A 19,408-nucleotide genomic window follows, 5' to 3' on the forward strand; every position below is an offset into this window, starting at 1 on the left:
AAATAATAACGCAACTGCCTGTGAATATCCAAAGTATGCAAAATTTTCTCCCTTTATTTTGGGGTTTGCATAAAAAGTAGGCAAATGAATAGTTTGATTTAAGGCCACACTAGAAACCACTTTAGGCATAAAGGAAGGATTAGTACAAAGATACCCTATCCTTATGAAAAATCAGGAAAGGCTCCACTGCCATGAGGGCCTGTAATTCAGAAACCCTTCTTGCAGAGGTAATGGCCAACAAAAAAGCAGTTTTCCATGATAAATACTTTAACTCAGCAGTAGCTGCAGGCTCAAAAGGTTGTAGAGTAAGTTTTTCCAACACAAAATTGAGATCCCAAGCAGGAGTAGGAGCTCTACGTGGGGGTCTTATATTCTTTGCCCCTCTAAGAAATTGCTTAAACCAAGGATGAGAGAATAAAGGAGGGTCACAATCTTAGTGAGCAGAAATGGCTGCAGCATGGACCTTTATTGAGGAGAAAGACAAACCCTTGTCCAATAACTCAGTAAGATATTGAAGAGCAACACTTAAATCAGGTTTGGAGACATCAAAGTCCTTTCCTTTGCTCCAAATAAAAAATCTCCTCCATTTATCAGCGTAAACTTTCTTGGTACTAGGCCTCCTGGCCTCCAAAATAACATTCAAAACTTGTTGTGGAAGCTGAGACCCTCCAGAGTCTAAAACAGAATATGCCAGGCTGTTAGATGCAGAGACTGAATCTTGACATTGAGGAAGTGACTGTCCTCTTGTGACAAAAGGTGCGGAATCAAAGGCAGAGGCCATGGAGGTTCTCGTACTAAACTCCTCAGTAGTGGGTACCAGTGTTGTCGAGGCCAATTCGGTGCTATCAAAATCATGGTTGGCTTGTCTTGTCTGGCCTTCAAAAGTACCTTGGGAAGAAGAGGCAGAGGTGGAAAGGCATATACATGCAGATTGTTCCAACTGAAAGATAGAGCGCCCACCTTCCAAGCTGTGTGATGAAACATTTTGTGCAAAACTTTGGCAACTGGTAATTTAGTGGAGAAGCGAACAGATCTATGTCTGGAGTTCCCATAACACTGTCAACTGTTGAAATACATGAGGATCCAATTTCCACTCGTGAGGATCCACTATTTGTCTGCTCAATACATCTGCTAAGGAGTTCTGTGCTCCTGGTAGAAACCTTGCCTGAAGATTGAGGTGTAGATTGAGAGCAGTTTCACAGAATCATCGCTTGCCTGCAAAGAGGGTAAGAATGGGTTCCCCCCTGCTTGTTGATGTACCACATGACAGTAGTGTTGTCTGTTTGAATCAACACCTGCCCTGGACGAAGTAAATCTTTGAAAGCCATCAATGCAAACTGGACTGCTAACATTTCCTTCAAGTTGATATGCAAATGTTGGAGTTTGACAGGCCACGTGTTTTGCACCCATTTTCCATTGAGGATAGATAAATCCAAAATTGGTCTCCACGTGTTTCCTTTCTTTGGAACTAGAAACAGGCGGGAATAAAATCCTAGGCCCACTTCTGACAGAGGAACTGGCTGTATAGCTCCTATTTGAAGAAGTAAAGAAATTTGTCTGTGAGCCTCTATCCTTTGCCGAGAAGGGACGTCTGGCATGCCTTTGAAAGGAGGCATGGTATGGAAATAGAACTTGTAACCTCGGTTTATAATGTCCAATACCCATTTGTCCTGGGTGACTAAATGCCAATTTTGCTTGAAAAGAGCCAACTTTCCTCCCAAAGGAGCTGCCAGGCAAGAGGAATCTGGCAGCTGAAAATGCAAGTCATTGGGCCTGTTTACGAAAGGACTGGCCCCTGCCCTCACCAGCAGATTGAGCAGGCGAACTCCATTGTCTCGGCCTGAAGGTACTCTGAGCTCTGCCCCTACCATGCCTAGATCTACCCCTAGACTGAGAATCAGAAGAAGGGTACGTCCACCCCTTAGTAGGCCAATTTCTACTAAACTTTGGAGGTTGTACCTGCAAAAAACAGTCTGCATAGACTTAGCCTTGTCTTCCATCTTCTTTAAGACTGACTCCACAGGAGGACCAAACAAAACTTCAGACTGCAAAGGGGCATCCAGAATTCTAGACTTAATATGCTCAGACAAATTCTGATCCTTAAGCCAGGCGTGCCTACGAATAACTGAACCAGTGGCAGCCACCCTAGAAGAAGCCTGTAAAGCATCAAAACCACATTGCAGAGAGTGCTTACCCACCTGTTCAGAAACATGCACTAAATCCTGCAATTCTTTACACTCTATGCCCTCTGCCAAAGCATCCACTTTAGATCTTAGCTGAGAAAGGAGGAAATTCTGATACTTCAACATATGAAACTGGCAGTTCAAAGCTCTCATTGCTAAAGTAGAAGAGGTATACACCTTCTTACCCCATCTATCCAAAGCTCTAGCTTCCTTATCCAGAGGAACCGGATTCTTAACAACAGAGGCCCTAACACCCTTAGGTCCCTGACTAATAGTTTCTGGGTCCGCCCTAGGACTCTTATACAGATATTTATGAGCCTCAGGCACCCTGTAATACCTGTCCGGTTTAACTGGGGCAGGAGGCACAGAATCTGGATTAAGGGAAGCTTCCGAGAAAACATCTCAAACAACATCCAAAACCGGAGGTATAGCTAAGGGTCTATGCTGTGGTAAAAACAAGAACTCCCTAAGCCTCTTCCGGGAATCAGAGTAATCCTGTCCCTCCCACTTAAAATGCTCCCTCATGGAATGCAGAGTTTCTGAAAATGAAAAATCCTCTGGAGGAGAAGCAGAAGGAGTGGAATCCTCTGCATCAGAATCAGAATAAGGAGGGAAATCTTGAATGTCCTCAGTAGAAGACTCTGAATCATCTGAGGCCTGCTCCAAACTTTCCAACTCTGGCTCCATCCTGGGCCTCTTATCAGGAGGGGGCAAAGAACCTCTAATTAAAGTAATCAAATCCTCTGCCATTTTAAGCATGTGCTTTTAGGCACAGACCCTGAAGAACCAGAACTGACACCAGAGGAAGGCAAAACAGACCTGCCCTTAGAAGGAGCCTTAGAAACAGTAGCAGAAGGCCTAACCACCTTAGGCATAGAAGGGAGAATAGTAACCTGAGAGGCCCCTTCAGCCTGACCTGCCTCCTGAGAGACCACATCTTGTAAAATCAAAGTTTCCTGGGACTCAACAGAAACTTCAACCGGATCCACCTGTTCAGCTGTAGCTTCTAAAGGTGACAAATCATCCTGCCTAGGCTTTAAAGATTTGTCTTTAGCGCTTCTAGTAGAAGCAGGCGTCGAACATCCGCATATTATAATTACACCTCTTGCCAAAGACTAACCTAGCGCAATCTAACCTCCGTTTTATAGTGCGCTTATTAAACCTAGCACAAAATCCGACACTTTCGACTACGTTGTTGCGGTTCCAAACAAGGAATACAAGGCGAGTGGTAATCCCTATGCGGTAGCTGTTTCCCACAAGAAATACAATTATTCACTTTTTCTGACATCCGGTAACTGAGGCAAGAAAACAAAATATTCCAACGGGTACTTAGCCCAACTTGGTATCGGTCTGAAACTCCGAAAACGAAAAATTTCAGAACGCCGAACGGCACTTGCAACGCTGCTTCTGCATCGGACCATGCGGCAAAAAAGACTGGGGATATGACGTCGGTCATGCGCCTTTATACCCTGACGCTCTGATGTCAGATCTAGGCGCCCATGACCGACGTCAGCCTAATACTTTGGTATTCGGGCCGACCGAGGACAGCGGACTACCCATAAGTAAGGACTGCAGCAATGTGAGATGAAGAACATCTGCTTTCTGAAGAAATTTGGGAATTACTGCTAAGGGTGGAAAGGCATAGGAAACCAAAGGGATCAATTGTGAACTACAGCATCTCTCGACCAGGACATAAAATCTGCTGCACTTGTTGTTGAGGTGGGAGTGGCAAACAGATCACAGTATGGGTAGCCCCACTGACAGAAAATGTCCACCATTATGTTGACATTGAGAGATGACCTGCTTGGTTTGCCTGCAGTCACGTTGGACTCCCCGGGATGCGAGTTGTTATTAGAAATTGATTGGAAGAGATCACCCATTGCCATACTCTCTCAGCTTCTTGACAACAAGGGTAAGATCTGGTTCCCCTTGTTTGTTTCTGTACCAGACATATTGTCCATCTGTATTGCAATTGCCCCAGATGGGAATATTGTCCATTTGCATTGCAACTGCCCTGGATGGGAGAGTCTTTAAACACCTGCAATGCTAGGGGGACAGCTCTCATCTCCAAGATATTGATATGCATTGTGGCCTCTTTGGGGGACCACGTACCTAGGACTGTCCTAACCAAGAAGTGCCACCCACCTGAGCTGGGAGATATCCGTGGTCAATGTGGCCTTGGGAAGGGGAAGAAAAAAGGGATGGTCTTTGCGGAGCTGGTTTGAAATTCACAATAAATAAATAGATCAAAACCAGAAATAAAAAAGTCAGTTATTTTAATCCACATACAAACAGCAGAGCTTTCACGAAGAGTCCCTTCTTCAATGCATACAAAACACAGTTCAAATACAGAGTTTTTACATACAACATGCGATCCCCATCACCCAGTAAGAGCTCAGCATGTTACACAGAGAACCTAAAGTTTAAAGACAGCAATACATATGAAACGACATTGAAAAGCAACTTAAAAAGCATAACAGATAATGGCAGTCAATAGTAACATTTGCTTCAGTTTCATGTGCTTTTGCTTTAATACAGGTTTTAAACTAACTGAAGTATTTAATACAGGTGCATGGGTCAGCCTGCAGTTTTAAAATTGTCCTGTATTCAAATAGTTCAGTGGCGTTTTAACATCACCATCTCTTAATTTAAAAATATCCTTTGTATTACTCTAAATTTAAATGCATGGTCTATACCACTGTCATGAATATGCTTAGCCAACAAATTAGTAAGTGCATTCCTTCTAATTTCTGAAAGATGTTCAGAAAGTCTCTCTAAATTTTCTATTAGATTTACTTATATAGAAACTAGTGCACGTCATGCACACCGCTAAGTCCAGATTTTCTGTGTTACAAGTAGCAAAGCAATCAAATTCATAAATATGCTTTGTTCGTGGATGCTCAAAAGTAACAGAAGGATTAATGTATTTACAAACAACACAGTTACAGCATGGAACAGAGCTGAGCTCTTATTACGGGATCACATGCTGTACTTAAAAACTCTGTATTAGAACTGTGTTTTATATGCACTGAAGGGACTATTCCAGAAAGCTCTTCTATTTTTATTAAAATAAGTGATTTTTTTTCTGGTGTTGAAATCATTTTTTTATTGTTTTTACTGTGCCTTCATTGAAGGTTGGGCATCGGGCTGGCAACTTGGCACTGTAAAAATCCACTTCCAATCATGAGTGGACCGGAGTTTCGCTGTGGCGACCCCTAACCAGTAAAAGCCGAAAGTCAAATTAAGAATGTTTTTACTATTTGTTGCATTTAATCCATTGATCTCAAATACTCATTTGCACTCATTGAAGTTGACTGAATGAATCCACCACAGAAGATTTATCTTTTGCATGACCGAGTGATCTTGAGTGGCATGAATAAAGGATGTTGAAGAATGGACTGCTGAGTCAAAGTCCTCTGAAGGATTCTCATATGGAACCTGACCAATACAACAAGGGTGCCATGGAACTCAAAGCCTGTACTATCAGTCAGACTGGAAGGGATGAATTCTGGATCACTTTCTCAACTTGGGACTGCAGTGTGTTTATTCGAGTGGAGAGAAGAGAGGGTATCTGACTATATCCAAATGAGCACTTCTGAACTCCAGACTCTTGTGCTGGGATAAGTAATTGACCTATTCTCAGTCGAGAACACAACTGGAGCAAGTAGTCCCTTGCGTGCAGTATTCAATGCCTGGTTGGGGCAGTAAGGAGTCAGTCATCTAGATATGGAAACACCCAGAATCCCAGGAGTCTCAAATGAATAGCTACCACTGCTATGCATTTAGTGAACATCCTGGGGGTGGTGGTGAGACCAAAGGGCAGTGATCTGAACTGGTAATGACTGGATCCCAGTCGGAAGCTTAGGTATCTCCTGGAACACCTGTTCATTTTTACACATCCTGAAGATCTACCAAACACATCCATTTTTTCTATGTATGTACTTACATTTGTTGACTGTGTAAGCCTACTGAACACAATCCTAACTCACTTACTCCAGATAATATGATCATGCTGATCTGCCATTACACTATTGGGTAAAGAATGGCATCAATGAAGCGTTAAATAACCATTAACTAACCCTTAAACATTTTAGTTTGCAAAATCTTGGCACTTGATTATATCAGTTCCTTATTAAAAAGGCAGTATATTCACTTGCCGCTTCATTCCTTAAATTACACACACAGACACACAGGCTCAGTAGAAGTCAGCCATCACATTTGAAGTTAAAAAATCTGTTTCTTTTTCTGAATGGCCGTATTACTCATGCAGCAACATTTTTAATTGACATTGTAAAATTTCCTACCACCAGTTTCTCTCAAATTCAAGCTGAACATTTATTCCACTGGAAATAGGCATCTTGCTTTTCTACCTTTAAAGAGAAAGATCTTTTTCCCCTGATTAGGCAACAGCACCACTTATACCAAACATCAGTAATATCCTGCTTTTAACCCACATTATTTTTTTTCTGAGATGCACCTTCAAAAACTAGCTTTGGCAATATCGTTGCTTTTCCTGTCAATTTTAAGAACTTCCCCTGCTTTTGTTACACACTGATGCAGTACAATCCAAAATGCTCACTTGTTCTGCCAACTTCACTATGTGCTAATATTTTGCTCTGTACAATTTACTAGACGTTGAAGTAGCAATATTTAATTTCTAAAACAGACTAGCATCTATTCTAACGTATTGCCAATTGCACTAAACCTGTGGGAATATTCATCTTTTAGTGCTGAGCATTCATTGTATTACTATCATTTCAAGGTTAGTATTAATGCTGGGCTCTACTCAAACTCTGTACAGCACTGAGCAAGGCTGGTACATTCGAGTTGTGAGTCAAAGCCCTTTGATATTGAAAAGCAGGCCACACTGTGGAGCAAGACATTTTATGCAGTCTTGTCCTATTGCGTACCCATAGTACTTCATGTACAAAGTACAAATGCAAATGTCCCCCACCTCCGCCAGGGCTGTCAGTGCATCTGTCTGCAGCAGGCTCACCCAATACAAGGTAACAGACAAGGATCACGTCATCTCCTCTAACAAAAGAAATTGGATGACTGCATCATCCACAGAAAAATAACTGTGGATTTCCTTCCACCTCAGAAATAAGAGTCCTGGAGCCACGCACCGTGCTGATCAGAGGCACTGTGGGGAGACCAAAAGAAGCAATGTGAACAGGAAATGCATGTCACCAACTATGAATCTCAAAAATGGCCTGCGTTTCTGGTAAATACAGATAAACATAGAGGATTCTTTAGATCTAAGCTGACTAGAAGGGGCTCGAAGTAACAGAAGTGCAGCCTTGGTGATTCTCAAACATTTCTTGCAGACAGGTCCTTGATGGGCTACTAGGGCCCATCCTTCTTGAAGGTAAGGAAAAGTCTGAAGTTAATTGATGCTCCTTACTCTGGGTACTTACTCCATGGTGTAATATGTTAATAATTGCTTGAGAAACTCTAAAGCTAAAGAGGTCTGGTTCTGAGGGACTAGCGGCATGCACAAAAACAAGGGAAAGGTGTTTAACTCCAACTTGCAACTCTGACAGATAATGTCCATCACTAACCTAACATAAAGAAGAATCAGTTTACTCTGAAATGGGTCAGCTTACCACACAGTATAACAAAATGGAAAAGAAGTGGTTGCTTGGGCACAATCAATACTGGCCAGGGGCCTCCTGGGTGGAAGAGGATGTACCACCATTTCCAGTTTTGCTGCCTTTCTCCGTTTCTGTCACCACTCCATATCTGCTTCTTTTTGAGTTTTTCATTGTGTAAATTGGTCTACCCTGGTCTGCTTACTATAAAAGGGCCACTGCTCATTTTGGTAGTTTCTGCTACAGTTGCTTCACACACTCCATCAATTTGGCCTTCTCTACCAAATATTTAAAAACCAGTGTAAAGAGGGTCCTAAGTGTAGATCTGTATTCAGGGATGCATCTGGAAGCTGCTGTTGTACATCATCTGGTAAAGGCTGAACTCTAATCAAAACATTCCTTCTCAAGATTGTTCAAGCTAGCTGATCACTTTGTACTTATGCCCCACCACCCTCATTTGTTTCAGTCTGCTTGGGGATCTTCCTTTAGTACTTCATTGCTTGTATTTAGCAGTTAACTGCTAATGTTGCTGAAGTATATACATTCTTGCAGTAACCAATACCCTGCTTTTCTTATTGCCGAGAGCGTACCCTGACCTGGAGCCAGTTTAATTCTCAGGCAGCACTCCGACACAAACCAGTGGTTCATCTGAGACATAACTGAATTTGTCCTGTATTCAATAATAACTGCATAGTTTCCTACTGCCAAGCAATTGAGATTCTGGATTAAAAGTAACTGATTCAAAGGCTTCCCTGAATGGATAAATAGAGGAGATCCAGCTTAGGCTTGGATTCTTTCATGCTCACCTAGCCAAAGTACCTTTTCTTAGATGCCAGCAACTCTTTGTAACAACACTAAAAATGCTTCTGCATTAAATTTAAAGTATTTCTCAATGACATTGTCTGAAAAGGAGCCTGAAGGCATAGCCCCCTCTTCACCTGAATCAGACATTAATGCAATTTGCAATGGGTATGCCAGATTATCCTCCCATTCCAAGTTTTCAGTGAATAGGAAGGAGGAAACATTTTACTTTTCTTTGGAGGAGGAAAGCCCCCAATACATGGGGCCATGTGGACTGAGGGATGAGCCTTTGTCAGGCCACTGCAAACTCATTCACACTTACCACTGAAGGCTAGCTGTGGCATTGGCATAAGAACAAATAAATGGAACTCAAAACTGTGTTCTTCACATTGATCGCTGCTGCAGTAGCTTTAGCTATACAGATAGACTACCAAAGGTTAAAGTAACTATGAAGTGGAAGTGCAGGAGCCCAAGAGCCCCTGGAAAATGGCACTAGCAAAGCCTGTCCTAGAACTGGAGAAATAATTTATAGTGCTTTGAAAAGTATGCAGGGAGGACCAAGTTGTTGCTTCTACAATATTTCTAGAGTATTACCATTTCCAGAGAGTCACAGATGAAGCTAAGGCCCTGAAAGAATGATTTCATGTGACCAGAATAACAAAAGGTAATCACCTGAGACAACCATTTGGAAATAGTCTACCTTGACACAGGCTGTCCCTTCTTACCTTCACAAAACAACAGATCAAACTGAAAGATTTTGTTCCATCAAGAAGAGTTCCATGGACATCCAAGATATGAAGTATCTTTTCTCCCACATTTTTGGGTTCTGTAAATGAAACAATGAGGTGGATATACCACGTTAGACAGAAAAAGGATTAATTCTCAAATAAACTATCTGTGTAGAGGAAAAGACAATGGCAGTTGGCAGACAGGTTAAAGTTGCATGCTGTAGTTCTTGTAGTACAGCATTTGATTCCCACAGCCCTCATATGCCTCCTGTGTGACCCTGAGCAAGTCACTTAACCAGACATTGCTCCTAGGTTGACCCTGAAAAGGGACTGTACATGTCCAGTGGGCTTACATGGTTAATCAATGGGCACTATTATTTCATTATTGTTATTATTATTATTATTATTATTATTATTATTATAATACAGTTGAACCACCAGATGAGCCTGCAACTCAGATACTCTTCTTGCAGAGGTCAGCACAATTAGCAAAGCTGTTTTCCATGTTGAAGAATCACAAGTCAGCCAGATGAGCTGGATCAAATGGAGCAAGAGTTAGCTTCACTAACACAAAATTAAGATCCTAAAGAGGGGCCACCAGCCTTCGGAGAGGCTCCTTATGCAAAAACCCTTTCAAAAACATTTTTGCACGAGGTTGCAATAAAAAAGGGGGCTGGATGCCATGAGCAGACGTGCTGAAATAAGACAACAAATGAACCCTGATAGAGCAGTAAGACAGGCCATAGGACAGTAACTCACATAAACACTGTAAAACCAGAGAAACACTACCTGTGAATGGGTGCTGGATCTCTTGTTAGCACCAACAAGAAAACCTTTTCCATTTACTAATATACCATTTTCCAGTAGTAGGCTTTCTTGCATCCATCACTACCTGCTGCACGTCCTCAGAAAACAGGGGCCTAAAGGTACTAAGACGATATCACCCAAGCCCTCATTGTAGTTGTTAGGATGTTACACACCCTTGATTTTTTGTGAGTAAATCCTATTTGTAGAAGCTTATGGAAACTGTCCCTGCCCGACCACTCTCGCTTGGGCCACAGGAGTGTCATCACAATAATCTTTGTGGAGTCCCTCTGAATTTTCAGAAGTACCCTGGAAATCACTGGAAAGGCATACAGGAATGTGACAAAAGGAGAAATTGCCAACACAGCTACCTGGAATTTTGTAAATAATTCTATGTCATTGGTGAATATCAAAATTATTTATACAAGATGCTTGTGTTACACATGTATTAGAACTGTATGTCATGTGTATATCAAACTGCTTGTACAGACATGCGTGCGTTTAAAAGGTATTTGGTAAAATGCTTTTGTTTAAAATGGATCCACAGAGTGCTCTACCGAAAGTGAACAGACATGTACATGCACTATTGTAGCTGTTTAAATGTATATATTTTAACAGTGGAAACTGGAATACAGGTCAACTTCAGTTCAGCAAACTTCAGACAAATAAGTGAAATTAAATCACTTCATGGCTAGACCATAAAGATGATATCTTTCAGTTTTCAATGCAGCAAGAGACACACTGTCTGTACCAGGACACTTTCTATATTGTTTTTAGGGTGAACTAATTACTAGTCTTGAAAGAATTAAATAATGCAATTGTTTGATGACTTCCACTATCTGCCAGAGATCTGAGGAGGCCTTGTCTGCATATTTTTACAGACAGATGCTAAATACTGTCACAGCTTCAGCAATGGGGGTTTTGGCCTGGGAACTAGAAGTCAGATAACAAGAAGTGATGTAATTCTGCAAGCTATCCCAATAGCAATATTTTAAATATTAATTTTGAGAAGTCTCTTAACGAGACAGAATTTTCTGCATTCTGTCTTGGACCGGACAACAACTACACGATCCATTCACCACATCTGCCTTGCTCTGTTAGCAGGTTTTTAGCTTATAGTACAATTCTCTTAGATTAAGTCAGGAATACAGTGACGCTTAGTTTAGATACTTTTCTTTATTTATTTGAGACTGTCCTTAGCATAACATAGGTTCATAACATAGGTTCATACTAGGCTAACTGCACTTGGGGGCCATTTTAAGCCTAGCCAATTACCCCATGTGAGAATCAAACCCTGCACCTTGTGTCTATAAGGTAAACACCTTAACCATTATGCCAATCTCCCTGCACTGTTGTTTTAAATATTTCCTGTGCATTTGAACTCTGATGTCACTGTAAATATATATTTAATATTATCTTGTTCTTTTATTAATATATTTAAACCTTTCATCGTAGCCGATCTGTGTAGAGATATTTCAGTTTTGAGAGTACTTGCATATTTATTTGGTGACACTGTGTGGGCCACTCCTAATCGCCTTGCTCTTGAGCAAACTACCATTTGCATCAGTATAACATTACACAGAAATATTGGACACCCTTTGTTAAGGGCCTTAAAGCAGTTGATAAGGAGTGACTGGTGGCAGTAGAAGCTACCTTATAGTTTGTGCAGAAGGGGGAATAGCTAGTAAACCTTTGCCAGCCTTTCCCAGGCGTGTGTGTGAGAGAGAGTGTGTGAGGGTGAGAGAGAGAGAGAGAGAGTGTGAGGGTGAGAGAGAGAGAGTGTGAGGGTGAGAGAGAGTGTGTGAGGGTGAGAGAGAGTGTGTGAGGGTGAGAGAGAGTGTGTGAGGGTGAGAGAGTGTGTGAGGGTGAGAGAGAGAGAGAAGAGAGAGAGTGTGTGAGGGTGAGAGAGAGAGTGAGTGTGTGTGTGTGTGTGTGTGTGTGTGTGTGTGTGTGTGTGTGTGTGTGTGTGTGTGTGTGTGTGTGTAAATCAAACTAAGAGTGTGCGTGCCACTACTTGGGCAAGGACACGAAGCACTGGTTGGACAGAGAGGGTGCTGGAGGTCATGGCTTGGTCACTCAGCTGAGATCTCAAATCCATAGCTGTGTCAGTGGGGAGTCTTACTGGGGATTTGGAGATAGAGGGAGAAACCAGCCCTGGAGTGAGTGTGGCCTGTGTGTGCTCTTAAGGAAAATTACACTTTATGCAGACAGCTGCATCTGAAAATACTGTGCATGTACTTGTCATACTCCCAGTGAACGTTCCCCCATTGTTGCCAGTGGTGAAGACTGAGGCTTCATTATTACTAGTTCACATTTGGTTGACAGTGGTGGGATATCCACATCACATTTGGTTGGCAGTGGTGGGATCACCACATCACATACTGGCATTCAGCGGTATGGCTATTAGACTCCTATAGCCTAGAAACAGTGGTCACTAAAGAAGGTGTTTGTACTGTCAAGCAGCCACACAGTAGACATTCAGAGTTTCATATCACAATAGTTTTACTTATTTTTTATTAGTTTAGTTAGTCAAGGAGAGCAGGCAAGACTGTCAAGCAGAGGATTATGGCAAACTGACAAGGAGGCAGTTGGCTGAGATGTGCGAAGCCAAAGGACTGGTGCAGGCCAACCTCACTAAAGTGGAAATGACTGCAGCCTTAGCCACAGCTACATCACTGTCAGCAATCATGATGACAACCAGACTGGTATTGGGGATGCACGACTCTCAGAAAATGGACAGTTCAACTTTGCCTCAGAGGACTTAAAAATCCATCTGGAGTTAGAGACTTGAACTGGAGGCCAAACGTTTGGAACTAAAATCAGAAGAAAGGCTGTGGCAGGAGAAACAAATGGAATCAGAAGCAGCAGAGTGACAGACGTCTGGAAGCTGAAGAAAATGAGAGGCAGAGGCAACATGAAAAGGAGATGCTGACTCTCCACCAATATCATGGACATAATGAGGAAGGGAATTACCAAACCCCAAAAGCAATAAAGGGCAGGATATTTTTTCCACAATTTACAGTGCATGATAATTTTGATAGTTTTATTCATACATTGAAAGGGTATGTAAACAGTATAATGTTGACCAAGGGCTCTGGGTACAGTTACTGATCCCCTTACTCCATGGTAAAGTTGTAACTGCATTTTTAATTTGTCTGATACTGAATGCTTACATTATAATACAGTTAAAAATCTTTTATTAGAGTATTTTACGTTAACACCTGAAGCTTACATTAAGGTTTTGTGAGCATAGACACAAGGCAGATGAAAGTGTGTGAATATATTGCTGAATTAAGCACTTATTTTCATAGGTGGATGAGTGAGTGTCAGGTCACCACTTCTGAAGAGCCGGCAGACATTTTGGTGAGGGAACAAGCCCTTAGCACTTTGCCTGAAGACATGAGAATAGGGTTGGCAGATAAGGAATTCAATACTGCAGATGAGTCGGGGGGAAAAGGGAGACCTATACCTAGCAAGCAGGGCAACACTGCACAGGAAAGGGATACTCAGTGCTGCATGTGGGTATAAGGGAACCCATGGTGGGCAGCCTAAACCACCCCAAGAGAGTCAGGGAAGCCACTTGTGGGGCCATGTAGCATATAGATGTCCACGGAGGCAAGGCAGGGAACAAAAGCCAGGGGAGCCAGCAAGTAGGAATGATGGAATGCCAGTGGTATGTTGTCTGGAGGCAACAAGGGTACCAAACTACAGCAAGAGGTTATATCCTATCTTAGTAGATGAGAAACAGGCCACTGCTAAGAGACACAGCCTCTGACCTAATTAAAGAGGAGCACAACTTGCTTGGGCAGCGTACTCCAGTCATAGCTTCAGGAGGGACACCTTTCCAAACACCTTTGGCTAGTGTTTTACATTGACTGGGAGGGTGGAAAAGGAAGCAAGTAGGTGTGTTTGAGGATATCCCTGAAGATGTCCTGATAGGGAATGATTTTGGTAATGCAGTACCTTATGTGTGTTTAGTTGCATGCACTCAAGCTTGGAGATAGGCATATAGGGCTGGTAGACTAAAGGGGACCCAGACAGACTACACACTTGAAATCAGGACTGGAGGTGGCTACCTCTGGGAGGAAGCTACACTGTGACTGAAGGTGAGCTACAGCTGCTGGTGGGTACGGATGTTCCCTTCGACAGAGTGACTGCAAGGGCAAAAGTGAGTGGTAGTACCTAGGCTGACAGTGAGGTATCACTGTCAGAGGATAACAGACTTCCTGCGGAGGAGGACCTAGGAAGTGTTACAAAGAGAGAGGCGAGACAAGCTGAGCTCTCAGATCCTACATTACAAGAACTGAGGGAGGTAGCCAGACAGGCACCTGATTCTCAAGGAAAAGGGGAATCTGTATACTGGGATAAAGTTTTGCTATACAGAGAGTGGACCCTGAGGGAAGGCTAGAGGGTGAGGTAATACAGCAGTTGGTAGTGCCCAGAGCCTACCATCTGGCACTTCTAGCCATAACCCATGACATTCCCTTTACAGGCCATATGGGCAAAAAGCATACCAAAAGACATATTATGCAGGACTTTTACTGACCTGGGATTTCCAGGGATGTAACATGATACTGTTGGACCTGTGAGCAGTGCCAAAAAGTAGGCAAGGCAGGAGACAAGGTCAAAGTTCATTTGATGCATTTGCCTGTGACTGAGGAGCCATTTCATGGGATAGCTACGGATATTGCAGGGCCTCTGAGTACCCCAAGTTCCACAGGGAATAAGTATATCCTACTGGTAGTAGATTATGCTACCAAATACCCTGAGACGGTGGCTCAGTCCTCCACTGAGGTAGAAAAGGTGGCAAATGCTTTGTTAGAGATTTTCAGCAGGGTAGGTTTCCGAAGAAATACTGACTGACAGAGGTGCCAATTTCATGTCAGACCTGCTGGCTTGTCTGTGGAAGCACTGTGGGGTGAAGTACCTAAAGACCACACCCTACCATCCCCAGAGTAATGGTCTTGTGGAGAGGTTAAACTCTACACTAAAGACCATGCTATGGGCATTTGCAGACCAGTTTAAGAGGGAGTGGGAAAGGTAAATGCCCCATCTGTTGTTTTCTAACAGAGAAGTGCCCCAGGAATCCACAGTTTTTTCACCCTTTGAGTTGCTGTATGAGCATGGGGTGAGGGGACCTCTAGATTTTAATTCTTGATGAATGGGAGGGCGGTGAGTGTGAATCCCACAAGAAGTCTGCTGTGTCATGCGTATTAAACCTCAGGACAAGGCTCAGGGAACTCATGGGCTTGGCCAAGGAGAACCTAGCAGAAGTTCAACAGCAGAAAAAGGTCTGGTATGACGGGAATGCCCGAGATAGATAGTATGCTGTGAGGCAGCAGGTTATGGTTCTCATTCCCTGTCAGACACAACAAGCTGCAGGCAGCTTGGGAGGGACCCTTCAATGTGGTAAGGAAGGTAAGTGATGTTAACTACCTGGTAGAACTGCTAGGCAGAGGCACAAACTGTACCATGTTAACAGTATGAAACCTTACCATGATAGTGAAGCCCTGGTGCTAAGTATTTGCAGTAGAAGGCAGGAGGAGTCTGAGAGGAATCTATGCTACAGGGAGCCAGCCAGCAATATCCCAAGTTACTATGGTGGAGCTTATAGGTTCATAGGTTCATACTAGGCTATCTGCCCTAGGGCATTTATAAGCCTAGCCAGAGTTGTGTGGCTTTCACCACCCCTTAGGTTGAAGAATACTATACCCATTAGTTTGCCGTGCCTCTGTCCAGCAGTGATACAGAGATGATCCCCTGGGTAAACCTACGATCTCCCATCCACTGGTCAAGATTCCTCTTGAACAGAGCCAGCGAGGTGCTCTGTCTCACATGGACCGGGATTCTGTTCCACAGCATAGGGAGTCTCTGGGTGATGAATCTGTCCCTCCAGCATGTCCTATTTATATCCGTGTTGAGGTTTAAGTCTCTTGCTCTTGTGGCTCTGGTGGATTTGGATTTTTTGAGGTGGAGCATGTCCATTAATTCCGGGTTGGACATGGCCTTGTATGTCAGGCACAGGTCACCTCTGAGCAGACGGTATGCGACTGAATAGAGCTGGAGTTTCTTCAGTCGGGCAGCATATGGCATATTTTTGAGCCCCTTTATCCTTCTGGTGAAGAACTTTTGGGGTCTTTCCAATTGCTGCAGGTGTCGGGTAAGACACATTCCGAATGGGGCATTGTACTCAATCATTGGTCTGATAAGTGAAGAGTACAGGGGAACAACGACCTCCCTTGATCTGGATGTGAATCCCTTCATAATCAGGTGGGCAATTTAGAAGGTCCTCCTAACCACTTTGGCAATGTGAGTGTCAAAAGAAAGGTTACTGTCAACTTGGGTCCCCAGGTCCCTGATAACCTCTTCTGTGTTTAATGGATTGCCACCTATGTGGTAACTTGGGGTTACCTTGTTTTACCAAAGGGTATGACTATACATTTTTGGCGTTTAGCTTAAGGCCATGGCTCTGGCACCAGTTATCTGTTTCTATGAGACCTCTCTGAAGGATATCTGTGTCTGATGGATTTTCAACTATGGCGCCCAGTTTGCAGTCATCTGCAAACTTTGTCAGCCACAATCCTCCTATGTTTGCCTGCACTTCTGAAAAGTAGATGCCGAACAAGAGGGGGCCCAGGACTGAGCCCTGTGGGACACCGCTTGTGACCGGTTTGGAGTCTGACATGGCACCAGCAACTCTTACTCTGTGGATTCTGTCCTTGAGCCAGTTTGCAACCCATCTTGTGACATATGGATTTACATTTAAGCTGGTGAGCTTTTCTATGAAACCCAAGTGGGGTATTGTGTCAAAAGCTTTTGCAAGGTCAAGGTAGGCTGTGTGAACTGCCTTACCCTCATCAATGGCCTTGGTGACCGTTTCAAAAAAGTCGACCAAGTTCAAGAGGCATGATCTGCCCTTGACAAAGCCGAATTGGATAGGATCCAATGTCTGTAGGTCCCCTATGTCTTTATTTATGAGTTCCATTATGATCCTCTCCATAGCTTTGCAGACCAGGCTTGTTAAGCTTATGGGGCGGTAATTACCAGGGTCCGTAGAAGCACCGCCTTTGTGGAGTGCGACCACAGTTGCCGTACGCCACTCTTTGGGTACGTATCCTGTGGTAAGGCTAAGATTAAATAGCAGCCTTATGTGTGGGTTTAGTTCCTCATTGAGTTAGTGTAGCACACAGCCGGGGACACCATCCGGTCCCATTGATGCTGTGTTTTTAGCTTTAGACAGAGCAGCTCTCACCTGGGCATTTGAGATGATTGGGAGGCTACACTCTGCTGGGATAGATATTTCTCCTTTTGGGGAGGGAGGGAGAAATTTTCACTGAACCTGTCTGCCAGTATGTTTGCAATGTCTGTGGGTTCAGTGATTTTTGTATCATTTTGGACTAATTCTGAGCATATCTGGGAGTTTCCACCCAGATTTCTAACATAGCTAAAGAAGGCCTTATGATTGTCTTTTGAGTCCTTGGCGATTTTTCTCTCAAAGTTGGCCTTGGATGATTTTATGAGTGATCGTAGTTTTTACTAGTATTGATCAGAGATGTCTTCCCTTTTAGGATTTTGCTCTATCTTGTAGTAGCTTTCTCCTCTTGTTATAAAGTTTGTTTATGGCTGGGGTCCACCAGATCGGGTGCTTGCCTTTGGTGGAAAGGGTCTTGATTTTATTTGGGATTGCTTGATCCATGCAATCCTGGAGGTGCTCGTAGAAAGCATTTGTAAGGGATTCAGCAGCGTGGGTTGTGGTTTCCAATGGCTCAGGGGCCTTGAAGGATACCACACCAGTCTTAAGAAGTGTGAAGTTGGCTTTTGAGAAGTTCTTCACTGTGGTCTTTTTGTTGGGGGTGGGGCGGATGTGGATCTCCAGTGAGATTAGTTTATGGTCTGATCTCACCAATGAGGGATATACTTCCGTGTGGAGCATTTTGTCCCCATGTTTGTGATGATCAGGTCTAGTATATTTTCACCTCTTGTGGGAATGGTGACAAGTTGTTCCATAGCATTTGAGTTTATGAACTCCAGGAACCTTTGGGCTAGGGTATTGGGGCTTGAGTAATGTTCCCAGTCTATGTTTGGGTAGTTGAAGTCACCCAATATGATGGTGTTTGGAGAGACATTTATACTCTCCAGTGTCTTCAGGAAGGCTGTATGGGGTTCCTGAGTTTGAGAGGGTGACCTGTAACATGCTACAAACTGTAGAGCAGTTTTGCCTATGGTTAATTGCACCTGAATGGTCTCTGATGCTTCGTGAGTTGCCACCAGCCTGGAGGTGTGGGTATCCTTGATGAATATGGATACACCCCCCTCCTTTTGTGGTACGGTCCGGGTTTTGGGGCCGGAACGCATGATATGAGGTAAAACCTGATAGTGCCGGGGTGCTCTCAGGAGCCTTGAACCAGGTTTCAGTCACAGCACAGACATCGATGTTCTCCATACTGAGGAGGGCTTCGAGGGCGTGCATCTTGAGATTTAGACTTCTGGCATTGAGCAGCATTACCCTTAGTTTTTTCCATTATTGTTTTCTAGGGCGGTGGGTTTAGAATTTGAGCCTTGTCTAAAAAGGCACTATGGGGTGGCAAGAGCCTTTGCCAATATCCGAAACCCAGGGTGACAGGTGCAAGCCGTCCCTTGCAAGCAGCGTGGCTTGTCAAGCATGTCATTCCAGGCAGACAGACATTGGATCCCCTTAGAATGACACCAGAAATTAAGCCAATTATTAAAACTGATCATTTTGTCTCTGTATTGTGGCATCATTCTTGGTGAAGGTAGGATACTGCTCAGGGTCAGGGTCATACCAGCCTGGGCTACATAATCTGAGAGCTCCTTTATGTCTCTTTTCATGTAGTCCAGGGAGGTAATGCCTCAGGTCATTCACACCGGCATGGACAATGACTGAGTCATACTTGTACTTGCTGTGGAGTGACCTGAGTGCTTGTGTTATGTGGCAGATTCTAGCACCCGACAGGCAGCTTGCTGTAACCCTCTCCTTGTTCAGTCTGGCGAGTGGGACGTCAGTGTGTCTGACTATGGAGTCACCTGTGACAAGTGTGTCTGGCATTGTGTTTGGCCTTAAGGGCTGTGACTGATTTGCACACTGACTTTGTGATCTATGTGTTGCTTGTGTTATGTCATGAGGTGGCAGTTGTTTGGGTGTCTGCTTTGGAGGCCTCTGCTGTTTTGGTAGATTTTTGATCAGTGCCTCCGAGTATGTCTTTATGTGTTTATGTGTTTGATTTGTAGTTGTGATAGTTCTATGTGAGACTGGGTTTATGGTGTGTGTGGTTACCTTCTC

At 43.5% G+C, this 19,408-nt stretch overlaps 1 protein-coding gene across 1 annotated transcript in view; it reads right to left on the reverse strand.

The window, feature by feature from the left end:
- LOC122801629 (septin-11-like) overlaps positions 1-19,408 on the reverse strand; it is a gene marked incomplete in the record, with an annotated part of 1,221,166 nt that overhangs the window by 684,882 nt on the left and 516,876 nt on the right.

The sequence above is a fragment of the Protopterus annectens genome, chromosome 5.part0 (genome assembly GCF_019279795.1).
Source record: "Protopterus annectens isolate FY-2018-M chromosome 5.part0, PAN1.0, whole genome shotgun sequence".
Taxonomy (NCBI): Eukaryota; Metazoa; Chordata; order Ceratodontiformes; family Protopteridae; genus Protopterus; species Protopterus annectens.